Here is a 19554-nt window from a genome sequence, read left to right on the forward strand (position 1 = left end):
TAACAGCAGGGATCCAGGACTGTCTCCCTCACCTGTATATCCTTAGCACAAGACCTGGCACTGCACCAGTAAGGATTTAACAAATGAGCAAATGCATGTATTCTGGGAGGTTTGAGCAGGGCATCGTGGCTGGGAAACAGGCTGGGATTAAATTTGGCTCCTAGTCTGCTGGAGCTGCCTCGCTCCTTGCTACTTTACTGTAAAACAAGGCCTCCCTTCTCAGCAGGGCTCCTCTTCCATCAGGTGGGCAGTGAGATGGCCCTCAGTGTGAAAGCTCCAAGTAGGGACCAGCTTCTGGGACTAGCTGGGGATGGGGGGTGGAGGGGGATGCCCGAAGCACTCAAGGGCGCGATGGAGAATGCATCAACTTCAAGTCTGGAGGTCTGGCTTCCAGCCATGCCTGTGCCTGACCATGATCTTAAGCAGGTCCCTCACCCTCTTGAATCCCAGTTTATCTATAAAATGATGGTGGTGGACTCTCCTGACTCAGATAATTTGTGAGCCAATGGCTTCTTATAGGTTTGTTTTCTCCTTGAGACTGGAAAGGCAGCCCAATGTTGAGAGTCTAGGGCGAGCCTCTCCGGCAGGGGTAGAGGAATATCCCGAGGGAGTGTGGTCCTGGCAATGGGAGACCACCTGAAACAGACTGCATTGAACTGCTTTGCCACCAGCAATGGTCACAGGCAGTTGCTAACTCTTCTTTGCCCTGAAGGCACAATCTGTCTTCACTTTGGTTTCTTCCCATTACAATTCACACAACTGGCTGAGCCCTCATGGCTTCAGGAATGTTTATGATGTACTTTATAATGTCAAAGGACAGCCACCAATCCTTAATTGCCTGCTGGTTTTCATGCCCCATCCCGGGGCCATTTCCTCCAAAGCCCCTCATCCCCAAATGATTTTTATGCTTAACATCCTGCAACGTTTTCCTTTTGTTTCTCATAACAGACCTGGCTTACACACCTTTGTCAGCAAACAGGGCTCAAAACTTTTCAGAACACAAATAGCAGAAAGAGGCCATCTGAAGGAAGTGCCCAGAACCTTATCAGCTTGGGATTCCTGCCTTGGAGCCCTCACTGAGTGATCACTGTACCCAGGTTTACAATAAAGCCTGCTGACCCAGTGGGCAGTGGTCAAGAATGTACTATTACTGTAAAGGAGATGGGAGATTTGTTACATTAACGCTGGATAATAATGCAGTCACCCACCTGGCAACCTGCTTGGGTCTGCAGGGGCAGAGTTGTGTCCCTGCCCTGCCCAACTCTGAGATAACAAAGAGGTCCCCTGCTCCTCACTTTGGAAGAAGTTGCTTACTAGACTTCTTTTGTTCCAGCATCTGGCCTAACAGAGCTTAGATCTGGTCAATCTGGCTGAGCTCCTAGGGGATGGGGACTTTCCCATTTGGGGTGGCTGACTAGGTGTCGCTGGTGGTTGTGATGCCTCTGTTCTACCCACCCCCATCCCTACCTCGGGTTTTGCCGCAAGGCAGTGAGGTCCTGGCACTTGAAACATTTCATCCCTTTTTGCCCTGGCCTTGGCACACCCACCAGCCCTTGAGCACTCTTCTCTGTGTTCCAACAGAAGATTTGCCCCCTTTTATCCTTCCCTGGGCTCTCTGGGCCCCACTACTGGCTGCATGTAGCCCAAGACTCTGAGCTAGAATGGATCCTGCCAGTTTGTTTGGACCACCTACAGGTGCCATGCCCAGATGACTGTGTTCTTTGAAACGTGCAAATCAGAGGGTAAGTAATTTTGATTTCCACCCCCTTCCCCAGAGTGCTCAACTAGGAAGGGGAAGACCCTTCTACCCTCAAGAGTGAGAAGGCACCTCCCAGGCTACCTGCTCCCTGCCTCCCCAAACCAGGAGTCCCACGGTAAGTAGTCCAGTAGTCCATGTAAGCAATCTGCAGTTTCTACTTGCCTGTGGAAACTGGCTACTTCTCCAGACTCTGCATCTTTGACAGCTTTCCATGATGATGTCCTATTCCTGAGCCTAAAATGTGCCTCTCTGGAGTTGGACCTTTGGCCCTCCTTCCATGCCCCAGGGCCACATGTTCTTTATTTTATTTTTTTAATTTTTATTTATTATTTATGATAGTCACAGAGAGAGAGAGAGAGAGAGGCAGAGACACAGGCAGAGGGAGAAGCAGGCTCCATGCACCGGGAGCCCGACATGGGATTCAATCCTGGGTCTCCAGGATCGCGCCCTGGGCCAAAGGCAGGCGCCAAACCGCTGCGCCACCCAGGGATCCCCCACATGTTCTTTAAATAGTGAGAGCATTAGGATCTTGGTCTCCCTTCAGCCCTCTCTGGGCTTCTCTAGGCTAAATGTGTCTCTGGGTTCCTTTCTCTAGAATCTAGGCCACGGGGGACATTCTTCCCCTTTCTGCCTGCCCACCTCCCTCCTCTTCAGGGTTTTGACAAATACTATTATGAGATATGATTCTGACAAAAACTTTGTTAGAACTGAGGTGGTGGAATCTGTAACTTGGAAGAACACTTCTCTGGCAAACCCATTACTTCTGGGTGATTTATTCTAACTAGCCTGTCTGCCGGTCATTCTATTCATTGCCTACCTGGGTCCCCACAGCTGGTTTCAGTTGTTTTTTGTGGGTTTTGTTGTAATTTCACTCCTCCAAAGCTTCACTCTTTCCGCTTTTCCAGGTATCAGTGTGAGAATCAAAAGCTACCTTCAGTTTGGGAGATCTGGGCTCTGAGAATGGATTCTTGCATCCGAATTTCCTCTGAAGCTTCTGAGACCTTCCCTTTGAGAGCTTCCATACCCCGTGACCACCAATTCTCGCCCTGCTCTCCAGGGGTGCTCTGGCTTTCTTGACCTCACAGGCCGCTGGCACTAACCCAACTGAGCACAGGGATTCCCACCTGGTGTGTGTTGTCTTTGCAGAGGGAAGGCACTGGAGCCATTTGCTGGCTTCTTCCCACTTCCTCTTTGCCCTTTCAACATAACTGCCCCCCTCCTCATGCTCTGGCCTTGCTCACCCTCTTTTCGCCTGCCAGCCCCTGGCCAGGCTGGTGGCAAAATGGGAAGGCTATTAGGTGTTCAATCACTAAACTACCAGTTGCCTCCTTTCCCTCCACCACATGGTCCCCGTTCCCCAGGGTGGGTCTGCAGGGACCTCCTGCCACCAGGCTCTGTTGCAAGGTCCCACTTTTGACCGCAGTCAGGGATGACCAGCTGCAGAGCCTGTGAGGACAGGAGACGTCCACCCTGAAGGTAAACCCAGCACCTCTCTGCCTACAGTTTAACTTGTGGAAATGTTTCCCTTTGTAAAGTGTCAGGTACTATCTGGATATGATGATCTAAGCTCGGATGGAAAGAATAGGGTGGTATTCTTGGGACCTCCATGTGGATAACTGAGGCTTACAGTCTCATTGACTCTCCCCTAGAGAGCCAATGACAGGGCCTGGTAACCCTGAGTGCTCTCTGAGGGTAGAGGACCCAGGGACAGGGTATTCTGCAACTGGGATTTGTCCTGGGCACTAAGATGGTCACTCTGTCAGGTTCCAAATGGCAAAATTCAGATGGCCCGACCGTGATGATTGTAGGACACATCCCTCCTATCTCTGGAAAGATTTACATTATTATGAACTCAGCCAGCCCTGGTGCACTGTGCAAAAGCATTGAAATGCTACTGGTTCTTTACTGTATATAAATTGCACTCACTTGGCTGGAACCAGTGGACACATCCTGCAAGGGGAGACCTCAGCCTTGGAGCTAAAATTGCCTGGCACTACCTTTGAGGTTCCCTTAAGAATCTATATCCTGCTGGAGGGAGAAGGGACCAGGAGATACCCAGTCTGAGGCAGGAGGCCCAGATAAGTGAAGAGGGGACAAAGCCAGAAACAAGATTCAGGAGAATGAAATAGTTATGGTAGAAATATGAAAGCATGAAGAAACTAGTTTTTTTAAAAAGAGAGTGAGGGGTGCCTGGGTGGCTCAGTCAGTTAAGCATCCAACACTTGATATCAGCTCAGGTCTTGATCTCCGGGTCCTGAGTTCAAGCCCCACATTAAAAAAAGGCAGGGGGTGGGTGGGTGATGATTTACTTGCTTTTGCAGTGGGAAAGATCTTTTTAAGGATAAGACCAAAAAGAAATAATTCTAGAGGAAAAAGTAGATTTGACTATATATGATGTAAAACGTGTTTCCTAAAAGCAAAACAACAATAACAAAAACACTATGAGTTTTGGTTTTTTTTTTTTTAAGATTTTATTTATTCGAGAAAGCGTGAATGAGAGAAACAGAGAAGGAGCAGGGGGAGGGCAGAGGGAGAGGGAGAAGGAGACTCCCTGCTGAGGAGGGAGCCCCATGTGGGGCTTGATCCTGGGACTCTGGAATCATGACCTGAGCTGAAGGCAGATGCTTAATCAACTAAACCATCCAGGCACCCCACCACTACAAGTTTAGAAGAAAATTTTTGCAATATATAGAGCAAGAGCTTTTTTTTTTTTTTTTTAAGATATTATTTCTTTATTCATGAGAGACAGAGCGAGCAGAGACACAGGCAGAGAGAGAAGCAGGCTCCCTGCAAGGAGCCTGATGTGGGACTCGATCCCAGATCCTGGGATCACACCCTGGGCCAAAGGCAGAAGCTCAACTGTCCCCAAAATGTATACATTTATTCATTTCTATGCTGATTATAATATTGAAAAGTTGGAAGCCACCATAATGTTCATCAGTAAATCTGGTGCATTCTTAAGATGCTACAGTAGGGAATCATTTAAAATAGTGATACAGGGCAGCCCGGATGGCTCAGTGGTTTAGTGCTGCCTTCGGCCCAGGGTATGATCCTGGAGACCCGGGATCGAGTCCCGCATTGGGTTCCCAGCATGGAGCCTGCTTCTCCCTCTGCCTCTCTCTCTCTGTGCCTCTCATGAGTAAATGAATAAAATCTTTTTAAAAAATAGTGATATAAATGTGTAAATAAACCTTTATGTCACAGAGAGATATCCATGACATATTGTTGAGTGTGGAAAAAAACTTACAGGAGGATATATGTTTGTTTTTTTTTTTTTTTTTTTTTTTCATGAGAGACACACATACAGAGAGAGAGAGAGAGAGAGAGAGAGAGAGAGAGAGGCAGAGACACAGGCAGAGGGAGAAGCAGGCTCCATGCAGGGAACCTGATGTGGGACTCGATTCCGGGACTCCAGGATCATGCCCTGGGCCTAAGGCAGGTGCTAAACCACTGAGCCCCACCCAGGGATCCCCAGGAGAATATATGTTGTATGAGATACTTAGGTTAAAGTATATGCATGTATATACAACATATGATATTACATCATATAATTTATATATAATGGTCTCTATGACACCTATGGATATCTATATTTATTGAACGAAACCATGTATTTCATGAGATGAAACATACTAAATTCTTCATCAGTGCTAGCAATTAGGAGATGAGAGTGGATAGGGTGGATGGAGACAGATGTTGAGATATATTTTATTTCATATTAAGAAATTCAGATTTTACCCTGTGTCCATGGAGAGGCAGTAGAACTCAATTCTGAACATTTGTAGGAGTGTCTACTATAGAAATGCCAGAATTGGAAAGGCTTTTTCATAGAGAATATTGCAGCAGAGAATAAGGTTTATATCAGGAGAAGGTCAACCAATTTGCATTCAGGATAGATTGCCTTGGGGACTTCACCAGGGCCTGGGGCTGGCCCTTGGCCTTGTCCAACTAGAAACCTGACTTTGGAACACAAGGAAAGTGGGTCTGAATCTACTACTGACTTACAGTAGCTAAGGGTAAAGACTAAGGTATAGAATTAGAATGCTGATATATTAAATTTCAATGGGATATAAGTGATATGCTAAAATGTGACATGTTTAGCTCATTAATTTTCAGCAAACATGCATGGGAAGCTACTACTACTACTACTACTACTACCACCACCACCACTACCAGCAGCACCAATCAATTATGGCTGCCATTTATAAAACATTTACAAGGTACCAGACAATATATTTAGTACTATTCATGCATTATTTCCTCGAGTTCTCAGAACAACTCTGTGAGGTAGGTAGTATTATTTATTATTTCCATTTTTTAAAATGTCTTGGTGCACCCGGGTGACTCAGTCAATTGAGTGTCAGACTTGGTTTCAGCTATGGACATGATCTCATGGCTCGTGAGATGGAGCCCCACATCTGGGTCCACACTCAGCGGGGAATCTGCTTAAAGATTCTCTCCCTCTGCTCCTCCTCCGCTTGCACACGTGTTCTCTCTAAAATAAATAAATCTTTAAAAAATGTTTTAGGGGATCCCTGGGTGGCTCAGCGGTTTAACGCCTGCCTTTGGCCCAGGGTGTGATCCTGGAGTCCCGGGATCAAGTTCCATGTCGGGCTCCCTGCACGGAGCCTGCTTCTCCCTCTGCCTGTGTCTCTGCTTCTCTCTCTATATCTCTCTCATGAATAAATAAAAAAATAATAAAATCTTAAAAAAAAAACAGAAAAACTGTTTTAATCTCCATTTCTTTTTTTTTTTTTAAAGATTTTATTTAGTAATTTATTCATGGGAGACACAGAGAGAGAGAGAGGCAGAGACATAGGCAGAGAGAGAAGCAGGCTCCATGCAGGGAGCCCGACGTGGGACTCCATCCCGGAATTCCAGGATCACGCCCTGAGCCAAAGGCAGATGCTCAATTGTTGAGCCACCCAGGTGTCCTCTCCATTTCTTTTTAAATATATTTTGTTATTTGACAGAGAGAGAGAGTAGAGGAGCAGCAGGCAGAGGGAGAAGGAGAAGCAGACTCCCCACTGAGCAGGGAACCCAATGCAGGGCTCCATCCTAGGACTCTGGGATCATGACCTGAGCCGAAGGCAGATGCTTAACCAACTGAGCCATCTGGGTGCCCCTTATTCTCCATTTCTTAATACTAGAACATTAAAACCATGTGACTGAGTCCCCCATGATAAACAATATTATCTGATCCACAAAACCATAAGGTTGGGCTTAGGCAGCAGCAATCCATTATCAAATAGAAATGGGATATGAGATTGGACTTAAGAATGTCCAGAGGCTGGGATCCCTGGGTGGCGCAGCGGTTTGGCGCCTGCCTTTGGCCCAGGGCGCGATCCTGGAGATCCGGGATCGAATCCCACGTCGGGCTCCCGGTGCATGGAGCCTGCTTCTCCCTCTGCCTGTGTCTCTGCCTCTCTCTCTCACTGTGTGCCTATCATGAATAAATAAAAATTAAAAAAAAATTATTTAAAAAAAAGAATGTCCAGAGGTGGGATCCCTGGGTGGCGCAGCGGTTTGGCGCCTGCCTTTGGCCCAGGGCGCGATCCTGGAGACCCGGGATCGAATCCCACGTCGGGCTCCTGGTGCATGGAGCCTGCTTCTCCCTCTGCCTGTGTCTCTGCCTCTCTCTCTCTCTCTATGTGACTATCATAAATAAATAAAATTTAAAAAAAAAAAAAAAAAAAAGAATGTCCAGAGGTAAGTTGTATGAGTAGGTGACTCAAATACTCATAACACCTACTCCTACTGTATTGCCTCCTCTACTTCAATCCAAATTTCAAGCCTCAATCTACACCCATGCCAACACCTAGTGGAAACAGGCTGCTGAAAATCACAGCCCTGTTCAAGAGTGTTTTTGAAAGATGGTGTAGGGATCCCTGGGTGGCGCAGTGGTTTGGCGCCTGCCTTTGGCCCAGGGCGTGATCCTGGAGACCCGGGATCGAATCCCACGTAGGTTCCTGGTGCATGGAGCCTGCTTCTCCCTCTGCCTGTGTCTCTGCCTCTCTCTCTCTCTCTCTCTGTGTGACTATCATAAATTAAAAAAAAAGAAAAGAAAGATGGTGTAAAGGGAAAGCCTCCCAGTGGCCAATGCATTTGGTTATCCATTTTATGCAGGCTGAGAGATGACCAGAAGTGCAGCTACAGATTCATGGGCAGTAGCTAATGGTTTGGCTAGATGGTCAGGAATCTGGAAAAAAAAAAGACTGAAAGATACAGAGAGCTTTGGGAAGAGTCATGTGAATAGACCTCTCAGAATGTGCACAGAGCATGAAGATATTTCTACTGGTTATCTATTGCTGTATAATAAACCATCTCAAACCTTAGTGCCTTAAAACAACAACAAACTTACTATCTTGATACTCTGTATCAGCTTTATTGGGCTTCTTTTCTGAACTTTTAGGTTCTGATAACCTAGAATCCTTCTATGATATTACAATTTATACGAAATATTTATGTCTCATTTGTATGTATGTATTTGGTCTTCATCTATGGTTCCTGGCTCACAGTTCCCATAAGACAAGGAATTTTCTAAGCTATAAGAGCAATGGGAGCATCTTTTGTTATAACATTTGGTCTCTTTTCTTTAGTTCCTAAAAAAATGCTTCAGAGCCATAAAGGCAAAATGGGTGTTTTGTTATTCGTAACAAGCCTCTTTCAACCACAACTGAGTTTATACTCATGAAATGATTTTGGGAAACCTCCTAAAGATGGAACTCTCAGTCCCAACCCCTATTTCAAGAAAAGAGGGAGGCTGGAGAGTGAATCAATCACCAGTGGGGGATCCCTGGGTGGCACAGCGGTTTGGCGCCTGCCTTTGGCCCAGGGCGTGATCCTGGAGACCTGGGATCGAGTCCCACGTCGGGCTCCCGGTGCATGGAGCCTGCTTCTCCCTCTGCCTGTGTCTCTGCCTCTCTCTCTGTGTGTGTGACTATCATAAATAAATAAAAATAAAAAAAATTTAAAAAAAATAAAGTGAAATCCTTAAAAAAAAAATCACCAGTGGCCAGTGATTTAATCAATTATACCTATATAATGAAACCTCCATTAAAAAACCAAAACACACACACATAAAAAGGAATCATCAGAACACTTCCACATACCCCTGTATTGGGCCCTAAAAGTCAAAGGACAGAACATTATTTGTTTAGGACCTTGACCTATGTGTCTCTTCATCTGGTTGTTGATTCATATATTTTGTTTTAATTTTTAAGAAGATTTTATTTAGGGGCATCTGGGTGGCTCAGTGGTTGAGTGTCTGCCTTTGGCTTGAGTCGTGGTCCTGCTTCTCCCCTATGTCTCTGCCTCTCTCTGTGTGTCTTTTTTTTTTTTTTTTTTGTTTTATTTTTTTTTAAGATTTTATTTATTTATTCATGATAGTCACACACACACACACACACACACACACACACAGAGAGAGAGAGAGAGAGGCAGAGACACAGGCAGAGGGAGAAGCAGGCACCATGCAGGGAGCCCGACGTGGGATTCGATCCCGGATCTCCGGGATCGCGCCCTGGGCCAAAGGCAGGCACCAAACTGCTGTGCCACCCAGGGATCCCTCTCTCTGTGTCTCATAAATAAATAAATATTTTAAAAATATATTTTTAAAGAATTTTAAAAAATCTTTTAAATCCTTTTTTTTTAAAAAGATTTTATTTATCTATCTGAGAGAGACAGAGAAAGAGAGAGCATGAGCAGAGAGGGAGAAGCAGACTCCCTGTGGAGCAGGGAGCCCAATATGGGGCTCGATCCCAGGACCCTGAGGTCATGACCTGTGTCAAAGGCAGAGGCTTAACTGACTGAGCCACCTAGGCATCCCTTGATTTGTATTCTTTATTATTCTTTGTAATAAATCAGTAATCTAGTGAGTAAACTGGTTTCTTGAGTCCCATGAGCCACTTTAGCAAATAAATTGAACCCAAGGGGGGTTCATGGGAACCTTTGATCTGTAGCCAGTTGGTCAGAAGCACAGATAACACCCTGGATTTGTGATTGGTGGCTAAAGTAGGGAGCAGTCTTGTGGAACTGAGCCCTTAACCTGTGGGATCTGATACTATCTTTGGATAGCTAGTGTTGGAATGGAGTTGAATTGTAGGACACCCAGCTGGTGTCAGAGAATGTCTTGTTGGTGTGGAGACCCTCCCCTCCCACCCACACACTGTAACTTGTGATCAGAACCTCTACTTCCCTCTGTCTCTTCAGTTGTAGGAACAGGAGCTGCTTCATTCAATCATTACATGTTTCCTCATGGTATTAAGGTATTTCAACCATATGTGAAATGATATTATTTGAGGATAGACTCTAGTTAATTAAAGATGTATGTTGTAAAACTTAGAGCAACTGTTAATATTTTTTTGAAGCATTTAAATGATTGAACATACTGTGCTGGATTGTCTGTCAGCAACTTGATACCATTTCCTTCCTGAGTGCTCCCACGTATCACAGGGTCTGCACACTAAGGGGAGCTATGATTCCCAGCATTCCCTGCCAGAAGGGTTATAGTTAGATTCTCATTCTATCAATGAGAAGTACAGTTAACTCTAGTTATTTGCAGTAGTTATTCCCAATAGAGTCACTGTGAACACCAGATTAGTGAATACTGAACCATCATTCCTGAAAGAAATGTAGAGTTAGGTTCCTGCGAGTCATTGGTCACATTTTGCCAGCTAATCAATATTTAATCTTATTTTGTGTGTATTTCTGTTTATAGACACCTTACTTAATATATATGGTTGACCCTTGAACAACATGGGAATTAGGGCTGTTGACCCCTGTGCAGTGGAAAATCCACATGTAACTTTTTTTTTTTTTTTTTAAGATTTTGTTTATTTATTTGACAGAGAGAGAGAGCAAGAGCGTACAAGCAAGGGAAACAGCAGAGGGAGAGAGAGAAGCAGATCCTTGCTGAGCAGTGAGCTCCATGAATGACTCGGACCATGACCTGAGCCGAAGGCAGATGCGCTTAACCAACTGAGCCCCCACATGTAACTTTTGACTCTCCAAAAACTTAACTACTAATAGTTTACTGTTCATCTTACCAACAACATAAACAGTTGATTACACATATTTTGTAGGTTAAATGTATTATATACTGTATTCTTACAATAAAGTAAGCTAGGGAAAAGAAAATATTATTAAGAAAATCATAAGGAAAATATATTTACAGTATGGGACTGCATTTGTCATTTTAAAAAAGCCATGTATAAGAGGACTTGTGTAGTGCAAATGCATGTTGTACAAGGATCAACTGTATTGTTGATTTGTTAACATTCAACTCATGACCAATAGCACTATAAACCATGCCTGAACTGTTTATCTAACATATACACTTTCTCATTCTGGCCCATCACAGCCTTTCTGTGCTTAGGAATACTATACAGCACTTCAACACTATATGACCAGAGATCATTTTAAACAGTGAGATGATGAAAAATATGGTGGCTGCAAAAAGGACACTTGTATACAGTGTGAGAGCTGCACATGAAGGTAGTTGTCACTTTGACTTCTGCTGGGAATTTGTACATCAGGCAACTCAGATTTTTTACTTGTGTGTGAATGATCTTGAAAGTGCTACAATTATTTATTTTGGGATTACAAATAATTTTTAGCAAAAGGCTAATTTGCAAATATGGAAACCATTAATAGTGAGGATAACTAGGACACCTGGGTGGCTCAAGGGTTGAGTGTCTGTCCCTCCAGGGTGTGATCCTGGAGTCCTGGGATCGAGTCCCACATTAGGCTCCCTGTCTCCCTCTGCCTGTGTCTCTGCCTCTTTCTCTCTGTGTCTCTCATGAATAAATAAATAAATAAATAAATAAATAAATAAATAAATAAATAAAATCTTTGAAAAAAAATAGTGAGGATAACTGTATGTCTGTTTCAGCATGCTCACTTCTACCACCTACTAGGGCAATTTAGGTATTTCCATATCACTGAGAATTGACCATTGTCTTTCCGAAGCTACTCCAGTAGCTGGGGTCCTTGCTAGCATGCTAAAGAAAGTGTCCTAAGAACATGTTCCCAATGCAATGAATTATTTTTTTTAATTTATTTATTTGAGAGAGGAGGAGAGCGGGTGGGAGGAGGGGCAAAGGGAGAGAAACTTCAAGTAGACTCCCTGCTGAGTGTGGAGTCGTATGCAGGGCTCAATCTTATGACCATGAGATCATGACATGATCTGAAACCAAAAGTCAGAAGCTTAATGGACTGAGCCAGCCAGGTGCCCCTTGAGTCAATGAGTTCTTGCTTGTCTAGTCTTGCATCCCAGCTTCCTTGATCAAGCAAGCCACAAGATCCAACCCAGAGGTACTTCCCTGGCTTCTTTTAATTCTTGCTTTCTTCAGGTATATAGTCTATTTTTTACCTTATCAGGCTTTGTGCTTTCCCCCAGCGAGGTTATGCTAGTATTTAACCCCAGTTACCAGCCTGGCAGGCTGGAGAGGAGGTGGGAGCTCCTGTTGTCTTTGGGGGAAGAGCTTCTGTAGCACCTGATAGCACTGTGGTAGTTCCAGTTCTTACTAAGGAAATGTGTTCTAGCTTGGCAAGCCCAGAGGGCCCTGAGGTGCACGTTGCAGAGTCAATATCCTCAGGACCATACATCCAGATATTCCGGTCACACATTTTAGGATCCTAGGTTTTCCCCACTGAGGCCCTGACCTTCACCTAACAGACTCACTTTGGCTGAGTGAGCCAAGAACTCCAAACATTTCTGGAGCTCTAGGCTGTAACAATTAGATCTTCAGCCTGCCACGCAAAGTGTCTGTCCTTCCACTATCACAGGTGATGAGGACCTCTGTAAGCTGCCTCCAGAGTTCCCTGGCTCTCACCCTTTGCTATTAACTGCTCCTTGACAGCACTCAGTCTCTCATTATCCTTCTGTAATTCAACTTTGCTGTAACCAATTAACTTCCTCTGTTTTTGTAGGTATTCTTCTCCCCAAATATTTTATTAAAAAAACCTTTTTAAAAGTAAACTCTACACCCAATGTGGGGCTTGAACTCATGACCCTGAGATCAAGAGTTGCATGTTCTACTGCCTGAGGTAGCTATGTACCCTCTCCTTATATATTTTAAAATGCTGGCATCACAACACCCACCACAGTATTCTCCTCCACAGAGATATTTTCCCAGGTCACCAACAGTGAAATCTTTAGCATCTGAGCCATCATCTTGTTCCAAGGACTATCTGTGTTTCATTAGAAGGGCATCCTCTGCTTGCTAGGCTGTGGGTAAGTCATTCCTAAATCTGCATCTTACTACCTATTTTTCCTGATAACTCTTGGTACTGTTTGTGTCAGTCCAGATTCACTGAGAAGTAGATGCCATACAGGATTCAACATGTAGTGATTTGGGGGCACCTGGGTGCCTCAGTGGTTGAACGTCTGCCTTTGGCTCAGGTCGTGATCCTGGGGTCCTGGGATGGAGTCCCATATCAGGCTTCCCACAGAGACTCTGCCTCTCCCTCTGCCTATGTCTCTGCTGCTTTCTGTGGGTCTCTCATGAATAAATAAATTCTTTAATAAAAACCAAATGTGCAGTGATTTTATTAGGAGAAATGGTCAGGGAGCTGAGGAAGGCTGAGAGAGCCGTGAGACTATGATGCAAATCTGACCCTAAGTGAAGGAGAGAGGGAAGGAAGCATGTGGAAGCATCTCCACCAAGTGGTTTAAAGGAAGTTCAGTGAGGCTGTTGAGGAGTCCTTGAGCCAAAGATGATCACTAGAGGAGTCCCATTGCCACCCTGGGGCAGGCCTGCATTAGAATCCTTACCATGGGGGAATCCCTGGGTGGCTTAGCAGTTTAGCGCCTGCCTTCGGCCCGGGGCATGATACTGGAGTCCCGGGATCGAGTCCTACATCAGGCTCCCTGCATGAAGCATGAAGCTCTCTGCCTGTGTCTCTGCCTCTCTCTCTGTGTGTGTCTCTCATGAATAAATAAAATCTTAAAAAAAAAAAAAAAAGAATCCCTGCTGTGGTCTGTCATTGGGTACAGCTCATATGTAGTGTTGCCTTAGTACACACACTTTCTTGGGTTTCATAATGCAGCATCTGGGTCCTTGGTCAAAAAAGCTCCCAATGGTGGGAGGTCTGCAAGGTGCATTCTCATGGCCACTAGAGGATTCACTCACTTTTCCTTGGGAGAACCATACAAGGTAGGTACTCTTTATTTTATTTTTTAATTTAATTAATTTGTTTAAGGTAGGTACTCTAAATATTACCTTCTCATACACAAGAAATGTTGTCTAAGTACACATAGCCGGGAAGTGGCAAAACCACATTATTTTTCTAGAATTGACCAAATTGAAAACTTTATTCTCAACTCCTGTTCTTCCAGTCCATGCTGATGGTTGCTTCCTCTTTGGGGCATCTCACCATTGCCACTAATAACTGTACCCCAATGATGGTGCTCTTTTCTAGGCTCTAAAGACACAAGGCCCCAGGATCTGGAGGAGTGCTGCATGCCAAAATCCTTGCTGTACCTGGGCACCAATGGCTGCTGCACAGAGGCTGGGCTCCAGGACAGGATGGGCTGTGCCTCCATACTAGTTATATGTTCCTGCATAACAATTTTATCACAAATGTAACAGCTTAAAACAACTCACATTTATTCTCTCAAAGTTTTGGTGGGTCAGGAATTTGGCTTAGCCTAGCTGGGCCCTCTGCATCAGGGTCTCACAAAGCTGTAATCAAGGCATTGGCTAGGGCTACAGCTACATCCAAGGCTTGACAAGGGAAGGATGTGTTTCTGAGCTCATGTGATTGTTGGCATCATTTAGTTCCTTGCAGGTTGCTGGACTGAGGGCCCCAGTTTCATGCTGGCTGTTGCCTGGAGGCTGCTCTCAGTTACTTGCTGAGTGGTTTCCTCCATAGGGCAACTTACAGCATGGCAGTTTGTGTTTTCAAGAGCAGCAGGACAGAGTCTCCTAGCAAGATAAGTTATAATCTTGTGTAAGATTTAGGATGTAATCACATATATCCTAAAACCTTTGCCTTATTCTACTGGTTAGAAGCAGGTCCGATCCTGCCTACACTCAGGGAAGGGGATCATACAGGCCAAAGACATCAGAAGGTACAGGTTGTGGAGGCTGCCCTAGAGTCTGTATATCACAGCATCCCCGTTGACCAGCATCTCTAATGAAAACAGCTCCTTGAACTGTCCCAGAACTTGGCTTTCCAGGAAGTACAAATCTACACAGAGGCAGCTGGCTTGGGAGATTGCCCCTTTGTGACTTTTTCAACTGTCCTTTTCTTCTGTGATTCAAAAGTTCCTTCTCATTGAGAATGACTCAAACACATGAGATGCTGAGAATACTTCACCAGTGTATCACGTGTTGATAGTAGGCAATCTAAACTCTAGTGGATGTAACTGAGATTCCCTCCATATTCTGTTACATGGTATTTGAACACAGGAGTGACATGATTGTTTAGATTTTTTTAAAGATTTTATTTACTTATTCATAGAGACAGAGAGAGAGAGGCAGAGATACAGGCAGAGGGAGAAGCAGGCATCATACAGAGAGCCTGACATGGGACTCGATCCAGGGTTTCCAGGATCATGCCCTGGGCTGCAGATGGCGCTAAACCGCTATGCCACGGGGGCTGCCCGATTGATTAGAATTTATGATAACTTTAAATTTTTATATTTTTAAAGATTCATTTATTTTTAGAGAGAGAGAGAATGGGGGGTAGAGGAAGAAGGAGAGAGAGAGAATCTTTTTTTTTTTTAATTTTAATTTTAAATTTTAATTTATTTATGATAGTCAGAGAGAGAGAGGGGGGGGGGGCAGAGACACACAGGCAGAGGGAGAAGCAGGCTCCATGCACCGGGAGCCCGACGTGGGATTCGATCCCGGGTCTCCAGGATCGCGCCCTGGGCCAAAGGCAGGCGCCAAACCGCTGCGCCACCCAGGGATCCCGAGAGAGAGAATCTCAAGCAGACTCCTTGCTGAGCATGGAGCCTGATGTAGGGCTTGATCTCATGACCCTGAGATCATGACCTGAGGTGAAACCAAGAGTCTGACACTCAACCAACTAAGTTACCCAGGTGCCCCTATGATAGCTTTAAAAAGAAAAAGATTTTTAATTTATTATTATTTAGATTTTTTATTTTTTATTTATTCATGAGAGACACAGATTGAGAGAGAGGGAGAGACACAGGCAGAGGGAGAAGCGGGCTCCCTGCATGGAGACTTGATCCCGGGTCTCCAGGATCACGCCCTGGGCCAAAGGCAGCACTAAACCGCTGAGCTACCTGGGCTGTTTTTTTTAAAAGAGCTTTATTAAGATATAATTCATACACTATATAATTCACTCATTTAAAGTGTACAATGCAATGGCTTTTGGTATATTCAGAGTTGTGCAACGAGCCCTACAATCAATTTAGAACATTTTCATCACCTTTAAAAGAAACTCCCTGTCTTAGCCATTACCCTTAATTCTTCTCCCCTTGCCCCCAGCCCTAGACAAGCACTAATCTACCCTCTGTCTCTATAGATTTGTCTGTTCTGGACATTTCATATAAATGGAATCATGTAATCTGACTTCTTCCACTCAGCATGTTGTCATGGTTCATCCATGTTGTAGCATGGATCATCACTTCATTTCTTTTTATATTTCATTGTATAGATATGCCATATTTCATTTATCCACTCATCAGTTGATGGACATTACATTATTTCCTCTTCTTGGATATTATGAATAACGCTGTTATGAACATTTATGTACAAGTTTCTCTATGGATGTATGTTTTCATTTGGGCATGTCTCTGAGAGTGGAATTACTGGGTCATATAGTAACTCCAAATTTAACCTTTTAAGGTACTGCCAGGCTGTTTTCCAAAGTGGCTGCACCATTTTACATTCTTACAAGCGGTGTATGAGGGCTCCAATTTCTCCACTTCCTCGCCAGCTCCATTATTGTCCATCTTATTTGTTTTAGCCATCCTCAAGGGTGTGAAGTGGTATCTCATTGTAGTTTTGATTCACATCTCCCTGACTTTTATTTCTTTTTTATAGTTTCTCTTTTTTTCCTCCCTAAGCTTTAGGATATGGGAACCAAATCTTTCCATACTCTGATGTTACTTCCAAGTGAATCTGAAAATTGCCGAAATGATGTTCTCCATGTCTGTGTGCCCAAGAATCAATCAGAGTAAGGGAGGATGAAGGAGCTTCCTACTGTGCTTCTGGACTTCCAGGGTTTCACAGACCGGGCTTGACGGTCTTTGCAACTTGTTACCTGTGCGACTGGAATCAATTAGTTTAACCTCCCATCTCATAGTGCCTGGCGCAGAGTAAAAGATGTGGGAGCCGGGAGACAAGAGACAGGCTCATTTCCCCACTTTACACTCGTGTGGTCTCGGGCAAGTCCCTTCACCTCGTGGGGCCTTATTTTGCCCACCTGCAAAGTAAAAGGGTAGGACCCCAGGCTCTCTGAGGTGTCTTCTGGCTCTGACGTTCTGTGTTCTATGCCTACCTCTCGGTTGTAAAGAATGAGCACTACGGTGATGCTCTCACAAAACCATTTTTTGTTCAAAACCGTAAATCCTAAGTAGGGATTTCAAGGGGGAAATTGTACGAGGCCTGGAGAGATGTACGGGGAATAAGATGCACTATTTCTAGGAAGAAGATGGGCGTGGCAGGGCGCTGAGAGGGGTGTGCGGGCCGCGGAGCATCCTCACAGGCTGAGAGGGCGTCCCCGCCTAGAGCCGAGGCCGAGGCCAGCGAGGACCAGGGCTGCAGCGGCTGCGCACTGGCGCGCCCAGCCGGCCGATTTGCGTGTCTCCGCCTCTGCGACGAGCTGATTGGGAGGATTGGTCGGGCGCCGCACGCCGATTGGCTGCGCGGCCCGCCGCTCAGGCCCAGCAGCGGACGGTTCCTACTGCGGCTGGGTACCGGCTGCGCTCCCGCGTCGGCCCGCGCTCCAGCTGCGCCTGGCCCGGCCCCGGCCCGGCTTGGCCCGGCCCTGGCCTCCGAGCGAAGGCGCCGCTGCCGCCTGGGCCGCTCCCAGGGCCATGAGGAGGCGGCAGCAGCCACTGCGGCCCGCGTCAAGGTGACCGGCCGGGACTGCGGCGGCGGCGGCGGCGGCGGCGGCGAGAGCGGGCGGTGAGAGGAGCGGCCCGCGGGGCGGGGCGGGGCGGGGCGGGGCCCTGAGGGCCGGGCCGCGGGGAGCTGCAGGTGCGGGGGGGCGGGACCCGGAGAGGCCGCTGGGCCGGGGAGGGGCCTCGGGGCGGGAGGCGGGGCCAGGGGGCCGGGGGGTGCGGGCGGGTTCGGGGTCGCAGGGGGCCGGGCCGGGAGCCGTAGGTGGGCTGGAACGGGCGGGCTTGGTCGGAAGGGCCGCAGGTGTGGGCGCCGGCCGCAGGTGCGGGGGCGGGGCTGATGGAGCCAGTTGGGCGGGGCCGGGGGACCTCGGATTTGGCTGTGGGAGGGGGCTGCGAGGTGAGGCCGAAGCCGGAGAGCCCGGGCCTGAGGAACCCTGCAGGTGCAAAGGGCGGGGCCAGGGAGACCTGCAGGGGCGGGGGGCTGGGGGCGGGGCCCCGAGTGGTTGCAGGCCCGGAAGCGGCGCCCCAGGTGAGGAGCGCGCGGAGGGTGCGTGGTCCGTGGAGACGGGAATGTAGCTCTCCGTTGTCCAGGGGGCTTTGGGGTGAGCGCAAGAGCTCTGGGCTCTCTTAAGATTCTGGAGGCTTCGAGGGTTGCTCCTGGGCCAGAGCGGCCGGCCAGGCCAGCCTGTGCCTCTCCTGGGGCTGACTTGCGTCTCTGCCGCCCAGGTTTTCAGGCTGCTGGCTTCTCCGATGCCACGCTGTGCCTTAAGTGGGGCGCGTCGTTTTTCATTTCTCCGGGGTTTTCTCTGTTGCTGTTGCCCAGGGCAAGCTTCGATTGCGGCCGGCGTTGGCATCCATTCGATGATCAGAGAGGTTGCTTCCTGGAAGAGTAGTTAGTTGTGAAGCTTGGAGGGCCCTGGTGGCAGATGCTGCTGCAGATCTTAGCAATGGCAGTCTCCAAAAGATTGACATGGCAGCCCGGCGAGGGGAAAGAACCAGGAATGAGGGTTCAGAAGCTTTCGCCTTTGTGTCACCCCTGGAGAGTCTTCCACCTCTCCGTGCTTTGTGTCTTCCTTTGCAAAACGAACATCTGAGGATCGTGCTTCCTGCCTTGTGTGCCTCCCAGGGGCCTCGTGAGGATAGGATGGAAAAATGCTTACTGAGCAAATCGTGGTGTAAAGTTATGAATCTCTGTCCTCTTTGGGGATGGGGAGGCTGGACTCAGGGACTGGGGGTTTAAAGAAAAGGGTATTTCTAATTAGCAAACCATTATCTTATTTGAATTTGGGATGAGGTTTGTGGCAGAGAGTCCCCAAAGGACAGTCTCAGATGTGACTCGGATTAAGACCTCTGAGGGAGCTGTGTGTGGCAGGGAGCAATGGCAGGTGGAAAGTGAGGAACATTTCATTGTTTGCTGACCTTTAGGCCCCACCCCCCATTGAGGACTCTGACCTGGATCATAAGGCTTAGACTTGAGCCTTATGGAATTCCCCCCTCCCCAGCCAAGTAGGAGCTCTGATTTTACCACATTCCGAAAGGGAGACACTAAATAGAAGGGAATGTGAGAATTGAGAATTTCATAGCTTCCTACAGGGGCAGAGAGAAGACTTAATCAAGGTGAGAGGGCTCCATCCTCTCCAGAAGATGTCTTGTACCCATGTGTATGACCTTTTGGCACCCAGTACCTCTATTCACTAGCAGTTTGATCATTCCAAACTGTCATTTCTCCTACCCGCATTGCATGGACAGAGAG

At 46.7% G+C, this 19554-nt stretch overlaps 1 protein-coding gene across 12 annotated transcripts in view; it reads left to right on the plus strand.

Annotated features, from left to right (window-relative positions):
* Positions 1 to 17704: 17704 nt before the first annotated feature.
* The window catches only part of RALGPS1 (Ral GEF with PH domain and SH3 binding motif 1), a 295262-nt gene continuing 293412 nt past the window's right edge, over positions 17705 to 19554 (plus strand). For 5 of the 12 annotated variants that reach the window (XM_077850724.1, XM_077850722.1, XM_077850728.1 and 2 more), the window contains exon 1: positions 17707 to 17865. The gene's annotated coding sequence lies outside the window, so the exon portion shown is untranslated. Of the gene's footprint in view, positions 17866 to 19554 lie in introns of all 12 variants that reach the window. The other 7 variants (XM_077850729.1, XM_077850733.1, XM_077850734.1 and 4 more) reach the window with 5 other exon arrangements.

This window comes from Canis aureus, chromosome 16, assembly GCF_053574225.1.
Source record: "Canis aureus isolate CA01 chromosome 16, VMU_Caureus_v.1.0, whole genome shotgun sequence".
NCBI classification, from domain to species: domain Eukaryota; kingdom Metazoa; phylum Chordata; class Mammalia; order Carnivora; family Canidae; genus Canis; species Canis aureus.